Here is a 15,294-nt window from a genome sequence, read left to right as displayed (position 1 = left end):
ATTCCTTTAGGAAAACTAATAATCACAATTGAGAGTGCAAAGTTCACATTGGAACAAAAGTCCAGTATTAATACAGGTGGTATGGGCAAGAGATAGAAGGAAGGGAAGGGACAAGGGGGATGTGGTGAGAGGCTTCCAAATTAATCTCAGCTTATGTAAATGAGAACCAGTAATCTCTAGTATTAATAAACTTAAAATAGGGAATAGAAGCTTACTGTAAGTCTATTAGGTATTGCACATACACATAATAAGTTGAAGGTGAAATTTCTTTAAAGTGCCTAAACAGGTTATTAAATTATTCCAGCACTTAGGTAAGAACACATAATATATCCAATATAATGTTATTCGAGTGTGGAGAAGCCATCAGCCTCTGTCAAACAGTAGTAAGTCACATATTTAGCTTTTTTTTGTTTGTTTTTATAGTTTAATTCTTAAGTTAGAAACCGTAGGATGGATAGGGTGTGTGTTGGACACAAGAGGAGCTGGCTGCAGTTCATGATTGGCTGAAGGTGCTTTTAACTACGGTCAGCTGTCTTCAGGTGTAATGGTGGCGGAGAAACTGGTGCATTGCTTGGAACAGCTCGGGTATCATTTGTTTCACCATAGGCTCTGCTGTTGAGGCACCTTCTAGTGTATCTGATGTGGTGGGTCTGGCCTGACCATAGGGTGAGTGGCAGTCGATAATACATTTGCATCACTTGAGGCAAGGGGTCAACGTTCAGACAGATCATTGAGACAGGGGGGGGTGGGGGTGGGGGGGTGGACTGCACAGGGTAAAGTGAGCATTCATGATCAAGGAAAGATGTGAGCAGAACACGGTGGAAGGAGGGTTCGGGCATGGAGGTGTACAAAATAAGAGTAGAAGAGAGGAATATCTTTGTTTGATTGTGGAACTACACTCCAGAAAATACCCTCTATATGTTTTGATGGCTATCAATGTCAACATTAATAGGTAAATTTGGATATCATCTTATAATGATTGGTATTGGCAGTCATTAGGAGTAGTCTAATGGTCTTTGTGATACTAGTCTGTCCTGTGATTTTGGAATCAGCTGAAGGCGTTTTTCCTTCTACGCTTGTTTTGATATATATACATATATATATATAGTACAAACAATGTTTTTTTATTCTCATGATTATTACTGAATTGTTGTGTGTGTTTGCATATTCAGCAAAGCATGATATTGTTTATAATGTTTGAATTCTTTGCAGTATTAGGCATGTAATAAATGTCTTTGCTGTCTATGCAAATTCCAAGTTGGAAGTAAGTTTGCTATTAATTCAGATAGAACACTGCTGTATAAATTGGGATCATGCCTTATGACATGTAGTCTGTAGTCTTGTCATAATTCTGTGACATAATCTCTTCTGGTTTTGTATTTATTACGACTCAAAACCACCCCCTGCCCCCTTGCCACCACCATTTAGTCACTATTTATTTTACTTCTACCCTTGACCATACCTCCTCAGCTTCCCATTGCTCTTGCACAATCCAACCCCCTCCCCCTCCCTCCAAACAAACATTCTGTATATGAAATTAGGTCAAATCTGTTGAAGAAATCATCAGCCAAGTCATGAGGACAAAGACACAGCATGGCTTCCATTCTGTGGTGCAAAGGGGAAGTTAGAGTGTAAAGAGGCAAGGAATCAGAAGAGTCTTTTTGTCACCAAGGAAAATTAAAGAAAGGTTGTGACCTGACAAACATACTCTCAGGCTATAATATTCCTTGTGATTATGGTATCAGTTATGTGAGACAGCCTATAAACTACTGCTAATTGCTGTGTTGATCATCACCTTAAGCATGAAAAAATGAAAATCAGCAGTTTCTGAGAACTGTTTAGTGAGTAAATGCAAGATAGACTTTAAGCAGATGAGGATCTGGCCCATATTTCTAGCTGTTTGGTCTCTGTAATTACGGAAGCAGCTGAAATTAGACTGTATGATCACAACAATACACACGCTAGCTATGTAATTGTCAGTTTATTTATTTGCTATTTTCTAATACAAGAACAGACCACATGTTGCACATGAGGCAGTATATTTGAATATAACACAATACTTTCACACAATTTCGAATTAATCAGTATAATTAAGCAATGTGTGGAAGCATGCACTTCAGAAAGAAAAATTACAGAGAAAAACTTCACATAGTTCACCACCTATTACAAGTTATGGCACTGCAACCTGTGCTGGACAGCTTGCAAAAATGTGACCTATGGATGCAGAGGGTGTTGCTTTAGCATATGCTTTCTCCATGATGTAATTTAGCCAATTGCATTGTGTCCACTGGGCATAAGTGTGAACCTCACCAATTTTATGACAGTCAGACTTGGCCCCTGACAATAGTGATAGAGGCAGTAATCAAAAGCATGGGATTCTATTCAGATTTGATATGGAATCTTATGAGGGAACTTTTATCCATGTGAGTAAGATAATTGTGTAAAAGTGATAGTTTGACATCTTACAGAAGCCTCCTCATTGTCCTAGAGTTTTACACTCTCATGTCAATATGTTAACCCCCTAATTTTATTTGGTGTTAATAAGAAGTGTGAATTAAGGATTATTTGTGAAATTAAATGCCGTAATACTTGCACAGACTGTTTCTCTGCCTTGGATTCAGAATAGAAATTTACATTCTGGTGCAAAATCAGAATTTTATCCATGATTGGTGGTGCTGATCTCCATGACTGTTCCTTTATTTAACACCCTGTAGTCTAACAGGTTGCTGACAGGCATCAGACAGAAAACTGGAAACCCCAATATTAAATAAATGTAATTACTTCTGAAACTGATTTACTGCCATATGGAGTTCAGCTCCACAGACAACCCCTGCCAATGGGTCTGAAGATGACCACAAATAAATTAAAATTGTGATTGAGAATGATTTAAAGTAAATTATCCAAAATAAATATAAAGTAAAAGAGTATCTCATTAGCCTCCTCTCCTATAATTAATCATAATGTTTGGACTCAAGGATGCATGTACTGGATAACAGTAATGTTCATATTAAACAGATATTTAACTTTACAGATATATGAACAGCTGATGGTGCTCTCTAAAAATTATAAAATGGTTTGTATGAACTATTAGAAGAAACAACAGTTGAGTAAAAAAACTATTTCTAGCTTTCTGTACTCATAGTTCCTTCCTCTGGGAAGATGAATACATTTGGAAAGACTGGGAACGAGGGGAGTGTCGCTCAGACCACAAGTTGAGAGAAACCCACCTGTATTGAACACTGATGCAATTCATTCTGGAGTACCACTTGAATTTTTGGGATCCCCACCAGGTCAGTTTAAGGAAGAAACCAAGTACTTCAGAAGTGGGCTTCTAGATTTCTTACTGGTAGGCTCAATCAACATGCAAGTATTATGGAGATGCTTCATGAACTCAAATTTGAAAACCTTGGACAAACATGTTCTTTACATGCAACACTATTGAGAAAATTTAGAGAAATGTCATACAAGATATCCACCACCACATACCGTATTGTAGCTAGCAGACTAGGCCCTATGTTTGTAAGAAAGAATATGTAAAAGAACTATGAGTGAATGTCTAATACATTAAAACATACAGTATCACTCTGAAACTTTGTGATTTATCTTAAATGTTTTGTTACACATTTCACTGTAACTGATAAACTGTGATTGCCAGTGACCTACATCTATAACAGTCTCACGACTTGGAGATGTGAGTATTGTCTAGACCTATTAATCTATTAATAATTCCTCATTCAACATTGTTTATCACAATGGCATATGAACATATCCCAGTTTCTGAAAAACTAGTTAAGATATAGGAAGATGCAGTTCGTGCATAACACTGACATATGCTTCTTTGTTTACATAACAACGACCAAAATTGAAGCATAACACATACTTTGCCAGGGGCACAATATTTCGACCCCCCCCCCCCCCCCCCCCTCCCCAGGAAATCTATTCTATGGACTTCTCTATGATATTATCTGAGGCCTAGAGAGGATGATAATTTCGTTAGTTGTGGAACTCGTAAAGTTTGAGTGCGGGATAATTGTTGTGGTGACACACGGACATATGGCATTGCCTAATATTTATGTTTGCGTTATATTTGAAGGTACCATATTTATCGCACTTCTCACAATAAAACCTAAAAGAAAAAGGTAAAATCGGAAAATATAGTTAATGAATAAGCATTCCAAGAATATTTTGATACATATTATGAACAATATCATACATAAACTGCAGAAAATGCAAGGAATATGTATGTAACTTTTACATATATTTGGTCTGCTTTTCCGCATTTGCCATGGCTGCAACCTGGTTAGTTTGTCATTTGCATTCGAACCTAATTTTTACATTTAATTCCGATAAGTTAAGCTCCATTGAATAATCTGGACTTATTTGACATTACAAAATGACAGCTGTGTGCAGATCTACATGTAATGGCTTTTTAAACAACAGGTGAGCGACGTCGCTAATGTCAATAGAGCTCGTTACACTTCTTGTCACCAGGCAGCACTGCTACACACGTTCTGTCTCCCTGATGACTTCTTTAGCCTCAACCAATCAGCAGACACAATTCCTTGGCATCCCGTAGACGCAAGTCTCATGGAGGTAAAAATGTTTTACCTCCATGCGGAAGCGATTCCTCGGGGCCAACGAGATGCACGTCTCCATGAGCGCTCGTCTACAGCAGTATCCTTGAGTCTATTGACATTTTACTGTAGTAAACTGTTTTTTCATTCTCTACGTTTCAGAATTAAATGGAATAACGTTTTATTAATCACTTTCAGATAAAACATAAACTTACTTTGCATGTCTAAATAAATATTAATTTTCTTTCTTTTTGTTGCAAGTTATTAACTGAAAAATACTAGGCTGTACTTTCTTTTTACTTTCTTTGAACTTTGTTTTTACCAATATTCCCAAGGAGGTTTATATAGGTCGTTGAATATTGCAGCCTTTTACTTTATTGAGTTTTGGATTTACTTAATTATGAAAAGATATATTCGAGATATTAGTCTGCTTTGAAAGATGCCTTTAAATATTTTTCATGAAGTAGTTTGGGGATAAGGCACAAGTTGGGTACTGACATTTTCAATTTAAAAACAGCTATTTCTTTAACTCCTGCAATTGATTGGTTTACAGGTACAAGTTAGCATTTTACTTTAAGAGTGCTGGTTCTCTACCCAATACCCCTCTAAGTGGAAAAATAATAAGTAATAAAAAATACCTTAGTGTCACCGCCACTTTTCAACGATATGAACTTTAAATAATAAAAAAAAGCTGAGCCACTTCAGAGGTAGACCTCCGTGACCCACTAACATTTAAAACTCAAAAAGCAACACTTGATGATCTCTTTTAGAGAGAATTACGGTGTTCTCTAACAAACAGTTCTTGATTTGTCATTTAGGGACAAGGTGAAAAGCTATCAAATTCTCAATAAACTTCCAATTGTTTCTCAACAAATAACTGTCATGTAGGACACCCGTTCTCTTTAATATAACCTGACCACTCCATGCATCCAACGAGATTTCCGGAATTTACTATACTACAACGCTCACGCCGAAGTTACATAAGAAATACTAATCAAATATCATTAAGTAACTATTCCTCCATGCTGTGGTAGGCTAGACCTATACAACCACAATAATGCAATGCAACGCTACTATCCCATAGTGCATGCTTTAATCCCCAACCACAAAGTAACTAAACGACTTCTCTCAAACACGTCTCTTCACACATACCATGCAACAGAAAATCACCCAAAAATAGTGAAATACAGTTTGCCTACAAATGCATGGCTATTAAGCAGTACAATGCACCATTAATCGCGAATAGGAGAAACCAGTCAGACACTCCAATAAATCGGAGCTTTTCCTATACCTGGCACGTCTGCTCTACCAAAATTGGAGAAATAATCATTTTCTACACAAGATGATAATTTTCTCAAAATATCTTTCTAAACGACTTAGAACTGCTTTGAACACACTTGAGTTCTATCCCCTTGCAGACTAATTCAAGTATCTCAGTTACATTGGAACAGTGGAGTGAGGCTGGCATTGCAGGACAGGGATATGTAAGAAGAGGACAAAACAGGGGTAGATGGAAACTTCGATGTGAGAGACACTGCACGGTGAAGGAAATTTACAAAAAGAAGAAGAAGAAGAAGAAGAAGAATTGCTAACTCTGTATAAAATACTCGTGGTAGACTGGAATGTGGTTTTAGGAGAAGGAACAGAAGAATAGCTAACAAGAGAATATGGACTTGGTAGTATGATTGAGAGAGGAGAATGACTAATTGAGTCCAGCAATAAATTTCAGCTAGTAACAGAGAACACCGTGTTCAAGAACCACAGGAAGAGCAGTTACACTTGAAAATGGCAGGGAGATACAGGAAAGATCCCAGGTAGATTACACAATGAAATCAAATATTGGATTGTAATGCATACCCTAAAACAGATATAGACTCATATCACAATTTAGTTAACATGAAGAGCAGTTGTATGGACACAATTTATAAATAAATAAAGTTTACTTAGGAATGTAGCAAATAGGAAGTGCAAGGAAGCTAAGGCAAAATGGCTACATGAAAAATGTTAAGAAATGAGAAAAGAAATGTTTGTCAGAAGGACTCACTCAGCATATAGAAAAATCTAATTAACCAAAATTAAAAGCAAGGGTTGTAACATTAAGAGTGATATGGGAATTCCACTGATAAATGCAGAAGAGAGAGTGGAGAAAGAGTTGATTGAAGGTCTCTGTGATAGGGAGGACTTGCCTGATGATGTGATAGAAGAAGTAACAGGAGTCGACAGGAAAGAGATAGACCACCATCATTTAAAAAAGCTTGTGATAACTTAAGACCAAATAAGGTAGAAGGGTTAGTTAACATGACGTAAGAATTTCTAAGGTCGTTGGGGGAAGCGGCAACCAAATGACTACTCTCTTTGGCATGTAGAAGGTAGAGATTGGCAACATACAATCAGACTGTGTATATACCATCACAGTGTATTTCACATTTAATTGACATTTATCATCCCTTTTAAATTCACAAGATGACAATATTTACCTGGGGGATCTGTAATTTGTACTGTTAGCAATTGCACATCATCAACGTTAAAACACACATCCTTCCAGCCTGACTTAGACCTTGGGCTTTGCCACACGTTAGTCAGTCATCACAACCTAGACTTCAGGGCAGGATGGGGAGCCAGCCCAATAAAACACTCTGGCAAGTATTTATCAGTAAATACGCAACAAAGAAATTTCCATATCTCACAGCTAAAACAAAAGGAGAACAGAATTTTCATTATTTACTCACTGCGTATTTCACAATTATTTATCATCCCTTTGTAATTCACAAGACGACAATATTTACCTTGGGGATCTGTAACAACTACTGTTCGCAATTGCACATTATCAGTGTTAAACATATAATGCTTCAGCCTGACATTATCCTTGGGCTTTGCTACAGGTTAGTCTGTCATAACAACGTGAAGTTCAGGCCAGGAAAAACAGACAGACCAATAAAACACTCTGACAAGTATTTATCAGTAAGCACACAACAAAAAACTTTACATTCCGACAGCTTAAACAAAAGGAGAACAGAATTTTCATTATTTACTCATAGTGTATTTCACATTTATTTGTCATTCCTTTTTAATGCACAAGACAACAATATTTAGTTGGGATATCAGTTATTTCTACTGCTGCCAACTGAACTTCATCAACATTAAAACACACAACCTTCCACCCTGACCTACCAACCTGACCTAGACCTATGGCTTCTGGGGGATCTGCAAATTCTACTGTTGACAGTTGCACATTATCAACGTTAAAACACACAAACTTCCACTCTGACCTAGACCTTGGTTTTTGCTACAGGTTATTCTGTCAACACAGTCTAAACTTCAGGGCACGATGGACAGACAGACCAATAAAACATTCTGAGAAGTATTTATTAGTAAGTGCACAACAAATAAATTTGCATATCTGCCAGCTAAAACAAAAGGAGAACAGAATTTCATTATTTACTCACAGAGAATTTCACATTTATTTATCATTCTATTTCGTTCATAACACAACAAGATTTGCCTGGGGGATCTGTAATTTCTACTGCTGACAATTGCATATCATCAGCTTTAAAACACACATGCTTCGAGCCTGAATTAGACATTGGAGTTTGCTACTGGTGAATCTGTCATCAGAGCCTTAACTTCAGGCAGGATGAACAGACAGACCAATTAAGCACTCTGACAAGTATTTATCAGTAAATGCCCATCCGTAAAATTTACGTATCTGACAGCCAAACCAAAAGGAGAACAGAATTTTCATTATTTACCCACAGTACATTTCACATTTACTTATCATACCTTTTTAATTCACAAGATGACAATGTTTAATTGTGGAATCTGTAATTTCTACTGTTGACAACTGCACATCATCAATATTAAAATACACAAACTTTCATCCTCACCTCCGCCTATAGCTATGCTACTCGTCAGTCCCACATCATAACGCACATTTTACCGCAAAATGGACAAACATGCCAATCAGACCCATTGACATGTATTTATCAGTAAATGCACAACAACAAAATTGCATACTTAATATTTAAATCAAAAGGAGAACAGAATTTTCATTATTTACTTACAGTGCATTTCACATTTATTTTCATCCCATTAAAATACACAACAAAACAACTTTTAAATGGGAGATCATCAATTTCTACTGTTGCAAATTGCACTTTACCAGCATTAAAACACACAACATTCAAGCATGAACTAGACCTTTGGATTTGCTACAGATTTGTCTGTCATCACCAGCTAAATTTTAGGGCACGATGGACAGACAGACCAATAAAAGACTGTGACAATTAATTATCAGTAAATGCACAACAAAAAATTTATGTATCTGACTGCTAAAACAAAAAGAGAACAGAATTATCATTATTTACTCATACCAAAAATCACATTTATCAATCATTCCATCTTAATCCACAAGACAACAATATTTCCCTGGGTTATCTGTAATTTCTACTGTTGGCAACAGCACAACATCAATGTTAAAGCACACAACGTCCCAGCCTGACCTAGATCGTGGGCTCTGATACAGCTTAGTCTGTCATCACCAGCTAATTTTTATGGCACAATGTACAGACAGACCAATAAAACATTGTGGCAATTATTTATCAGTAAATGCACAACAAAAAAATTTACGTTTCTGACAGCTAAAACAAAAAGAGAACAAACAATTCAATACTTACTCACAGTGTAATTCACATTTATTTATCATCCCATTTTAATCCACAGGATGACCATATTTACCAGTGTTATCTATAATTTCTACTGTTGGAAATAGCCCAACGTCAAACTTAAACACACAAACGCCCAGTCTGACCTAGAACTTGGGCATTGCTACAGTTTAGTCTGTCGTGGTCTGTGTTAAATTTTAGGGCACGATGGACAGACAGACCAAAAAACCACTCTGACAATTATTATTCAGTAAATGCACAACAAAACATTTACGAATATCACAGCTACAACAAAAAGTGATTAGAAATTTCATCATTCACTCACAATGAAATTCACATTTATTAATCATCCCATTTCAATCCACAAGATGACAATATTTACCTGTGTTATCTATAATTTCTACTGTTGGCAGTAGCACAACACCAATCTTAAAACACACTACGTCTCAGCCTGGCGGAGACCTTAGGCATTGCTAGAGATTTGCCTGTCTTCACCAGCTAAATTTTAGGGCACAATTGACAGACGGACCAATAAAATACTGTGACAAATATTTACCAGTAAATGCAGAACAAAAAAATTTACGTATCTGACAGCTAAAACAATACGAGAACAAAAAATTCAATACTTACTCACAGTGAAATTCACATTTATTTATCATCCCATTTTATTCCACAAGATGACAATATTTACCTGTGTTATCTATAATTTCTACTGTTGGCAGTAGCACAACACCAATCTTAAAACACACTACGTCTCAGCCTGGCGGAGACCTTAGGCATTGCTAGAGATTTGCCTGTCTTCACCAGCTAAATTTTAGGGCACAATTGACAGACGGACCAATAAAATACTGTGACAAATATTTACCAGTAAATGCAGAACAATAAAATTTACGTATCTGACAGCTAAAACAATACGAGAACAAAAAATTCAATACTTACTCACAGTGAAATTCACATTTATTTATCATCCCATTTTATTCCACAAGATGACAATATTTACCTGTGTTATCTATAATTTCTACTGTTGGCAGTAGCACAACACCAATGATAAAACACACAATGTCTCAACCTGGCGGAGACCTTGGGCATTGCTACAGATTTGTCTGTCATCACCAGCTAAATGTTAGGGCACAATGGGCAGACAGTCCAATAAAATACTGAGTCAAATATTTATCAGTAAATGCAAAACAAAAAAATTTACGTATCTGACAGCTAAAACAAAAAGAGAACAAAAAATTCAATACTTACTCACAGTGTAATTCACATTTACTTATCATCCCATTTTAATCCACAAGGTGCCAATATTTACCTGTGTTATATATAATTTCTACTGTTGGCAATAGCCCAACATCAAACTTAAACACACAACCGCCGAGTCTGACCTAGACCTTGGGCATTGCTAAAGCTTAGTCTGTCATCACCAGTTAAATTTTAGGGCACGATGGACAGACAGACCAAAAAATCACTCTGACAAGTATTATTCAGTAAATGCACAACAAAAAATTTACGAATATCACAGCTACAACTAAAAGTGATTAGAAATTTCATCATTTACTCACAATGAAATTCACATTTATTAATCATCCCATTTCAATCCACAAGATGACAATATTTACCTGTGTCATCTATAATTTCTACTGTTGGCAGTAGCACAACACCAATGTTAAAACACACAATGTCCTAGTCTGGTGGAGACCTTGGGCATTGTAACAGATTTGTCTGTCATCACCAGCTAAATTTTAGGGCACAATGGACAGATAGTCCAATACAATACAGTGACAAATATTTATCAGTAAATACAGAACAAAAAAATTTACGTATCTGACAAATAAAACAAAAAGAGAACAAAAAATTCAATACTTACTCACAGTGAAATTCACATTCATTCATCATCCCATTTTACTCCTGAAGCTGACAATATTTACCTGTGTTATCTATAATTTCTATTGTTCGCAGTAGCACAACACCAATGTTAAAACACACAACGTCTCAGCCTGGCGGAGACATTGGGCATTGCTACAGATTTGTCTGTCATCACCAGCTAAATTTTAAGGCACAATCCACAGACAGACCAATAATATACTGTGACAAATATTTATGAGTAAATGCACAACAAAAAAATTTACTTATCTGACAACTAGAAAAAAAGGGAACAAAAAATTCAATACTTACTCACACTGAAATTCAAATTAACTTATCATCCCATTTTCATCAACAATATGTCGATATTTACCTGTGTTATCTATAATTTCCACTGTTAGCAGTAGCACATCACCAATGTTGAAACACACAACGTCTCAGCCTAGCAGAAACCTTGGGCATTGCTACAGCTTAGTCTGTCATCATCAGCCAAATTTTAGGGCACAATGGACAGACAGACCAATAAAATACTCTGACAAATATTTATCAGTAAATGCAGAACAAAAAAATTTACGTATCCGACAGCTAAGACAAAAAGAGAACAAAAAATTCAATACTTACTCACAGTGAAATTCACATTTATTTATCACCCCTTTTTAATCCACAAGGTGACAATATTTACCTGTGTTATCTATAATTTCTACTGTTGGCAGTAGCACAAAACCAATGTTAAAACACACAATGTCCTAGTCTGGTGGAGACCTTGGGCATTGCTAAAGCTTAGTCTGTCATCACCAGTTAAACTTTAGGGCAAGTTGGACAGACAGACAAAAAACCACTGTGACAATTATTATTCAGTAAATGCACAACAAAAAATTTACGAATATCACAGCTACAACACAACTTGTCAGAAATTTCATCATTTACTCACAATGAAATTCAAATTTATTAATCATCCCTTTTCAAACGACGAGATGACAATATTTACCTGTGTTACCTATAATTTCTACCGTTGGCAGTAGCACAACACCAATGTTAAAACACACAACGTCTCAGCCTGGCAAAGACCTTGGGCATTGCTACAGATTTAACTGTCATCACCAGCTAAATTTTAGGGCGCAATGGACAGACAGACCAATAAAATACTCTGACAAATATTTATCGGTAAATGCAGAACAAAAAAATTTACTTATCTGACAGCTAGAAAAAAAGAGAAAAAAAATTCAATCCTTACTCACAGGGAAATTCACATTTATTTACCATCCCTTTTCATAAGACAAGATGACAATGTTTTCCTGTGTTATCTTTATTTTCTACTGTGGGCAGTAGCACAACACCAATGTTAAAACACACAACGTGCTAGCCTGGCGGAGACCTTGGGCATTGCTACAGATTTGTCTGTCATCACCAGCTAAATTTTGGGGCACAATGGCCAGACAGACCAATAAAATACTGTGACAAATATTTATCAGAAAATGCAGAACAAAAAAATTTACGTACCGGACAGCTAAAACAAAAAGAGAACAAAAAATTCAATACTTACTCACAGTGAAATTCACATTTAATTATCATTCCATTTTAATCCACAAGGTGACAATATTTACCTGTGTTATCTATAATTTCTACTGTTGGCAGTAGCACAACCCCAATGTTAAAACACACATCGTCTCAGCCTGGCGGAGACCTTGGGCATTGCTACAGATTTGTCTGTCATCACCAGCTAAATTTTAGGGCGCAATGGACAGACAGACCAATAAAATACCGTGACAAATATTTATCAGTAAATGCAGAACAAAAAAATTTACGTATCTGACAGCTAAAAAAAAAAGAGAACGAAAAATTTAATACTTACTCACAGTGTAATTCACATTTAAGTATCATCCTATTTTAATCCACAAGATGACAGTTTTTACCTGTGGTATCTATAATTTCCACTGTTGGCAATAGCCCAACATCGAACTTAATCACACAACCGCCGAGTCTGAACTAGACCTTGGACCTTGCTACAGCTTAGTCTGACACCACCAGTTAAAATTTAGTGCACGATGGACTGACAGACCAAAAAATCACTGTCACAAATATTATTTAGTAAATGCACAACAAAAAATTTCCGAATATCACAGCTACAACACAATTTGATCAGAAATTTCATCATTTACTCACAATGAAATTCACATTTATTAATCATCCCTTTTCATAAGACAAGATGACAATATTTTCCTGTTTTATCTATATTTTCTATTGTTGGCAGTAGCACAACACCAATGTTAAAACACACAACGTGCTAGCCTGGCGGAGACCATGGGCATTGCTACAGCTTAGTCTGTCATCAGAAGCCAAATTTTAGGGCACAATGGAAAGACAGACCAATAAAATACTCTGACAAATAGTTATAAGTAAATGCAGAACAAAAAAATTTATGTATCTGACAGCTAAAGCAAAAAGAGAACAAAAAATTTAATACGTACTCACAGTGAAATTCACATTTATTTATCATCCCATTTCAATCCACAAGATGACAATATTGACTTGTGTTATCTATAGTTTCTACTGTTGGCACATCTAAACACCAATGTTAAAACACACAACATCTCAGCCTGGCGGAGATCTTGCGCATTACTACAGATTTGTCTGTCATCACCAGCTAAATTTTAAGGCACAATGGTCAGACAGACCAGTAAAATAGTGTGACAAATATTTATGAGCAACGGCACAAAAAAAAAATTTACTTATCTGACAGCTAGAAAAAAAGAGAAAAAAAATTCAATCCTTACTCACAGGGAAATTCACATTAATTTACCATCCCTTCTCATAAGACAAGACGACAATGTTTTCCTGTGTTATCTATATTTTCTACTGTGGGCAGTAGCACAACACCAATGTTAAAACACACAACGTGCTAGCCTGGCGGAGACCTTGGGCATTGCTACAGATTTGTCTGTCATCACCAGCTAAATTTTGGGGCACAATGGCCAGACAGACCAATAAAATACTGTGACAAATATTTATCAGTAAATGCAGAACAAAAAAATTTACGTACCTGATAGCTAAAACAATAAGAGAACAAATAATTCAATACTTACTCACAGTGAAATACACATTTATTAATCATCCCATTTTAATCCACAAGATGACAGTGTTTACCTGTGTTATCTATAATTTCTACTGTTTGCAATAGCCCAACGTCAAGCTTAAACACACAACTGCCGAGTCTGTCCTAGACGTTGGGCTAAAGCTAAGTCTTTCATCACCAGTTAAATTTAGGGCACGATGGACAGACATACCAAAATATCACTGTGACAATTATTATTCAGTAAATGCACAACACAATATTTACTAATACCACAGCTACAACAAAAAATGATCAGAAATTTCATCATTTACGCACAATGAAATTCACATTTACTAATCATCCCATTTAAATCCACAAGATGACAATATTTACTTGTGTTGTCTATAATTTCTACTGTTGGCAGTAGCACAACACCAATGTTAAAACTCACAACGTCTCAGCGTGGTGGAGACCTTGGGCATTGCTACAAATTTGTCTGTCATCAAAAGCTAAATTGTAGGGCACAACGGACAGACAGACCAATCTAATACTGTGACAAATATATATCAGAAAATGCACAACAAACAAATTAGGGTATCTGACAGCTAAAACAAAAAGAGATCAAAAAATTCAATACTTACTCACAGTAAAATTCACATTTATTTATCATTCCATTTTAATCCACAAGATGACAGTATTTACCTATGTTATCTATAATTTCTACTGTTGGCAATAGCCCAAAGTCAAACTTAAACACACAACCGCCGAGTCTGTCCTAGACCTTGGGCATTGCTAAAGCTTAGTCTTTCATCACCTGTTAAATTTGAGGGCATGATGGACAGACATACCAAAAAATCACAGTGACAATTATTATTCAGTAAATGCACAACAAATATTTACTAATATCACAGCTACAACAAAAAATGATCAGAAATTTCATCATTTATGCACAATGAAATTCACAAGTACTAATCATCCCACTTCAATCCACAAGATGACAATATTTACTTGTGTTATCTATATTTTCTACTGCTGGCAGTAGCAAAACACCAATGTTAAAACACAGTACGTCTTAGCCTGGCGGAGACCTTTGGCATTGCAACAAATTTGTCTGTCATCACCAGCTAAATTTTAGGGCACAATGGAC

This window comes from Schistocerca piceifrons, chromosome 11, assembly GCF_021461385.2.
Source record: "Schistocerca piceifrons isolate TAMUIC-IGC-003096 chromosome 11, iqSchPice1.1, whole genome shotgun sequence".
Classification (NCBI taxonomy): domain Eukaryota; kingdom Metazoa; phylum Arthropoda; class Insecta; order Orthoptera; family Acrididae; genus Schistocerca; species Schistocerca piceifrons.
Note: the sequence above shows the minus strand (reverse complement) of the source record.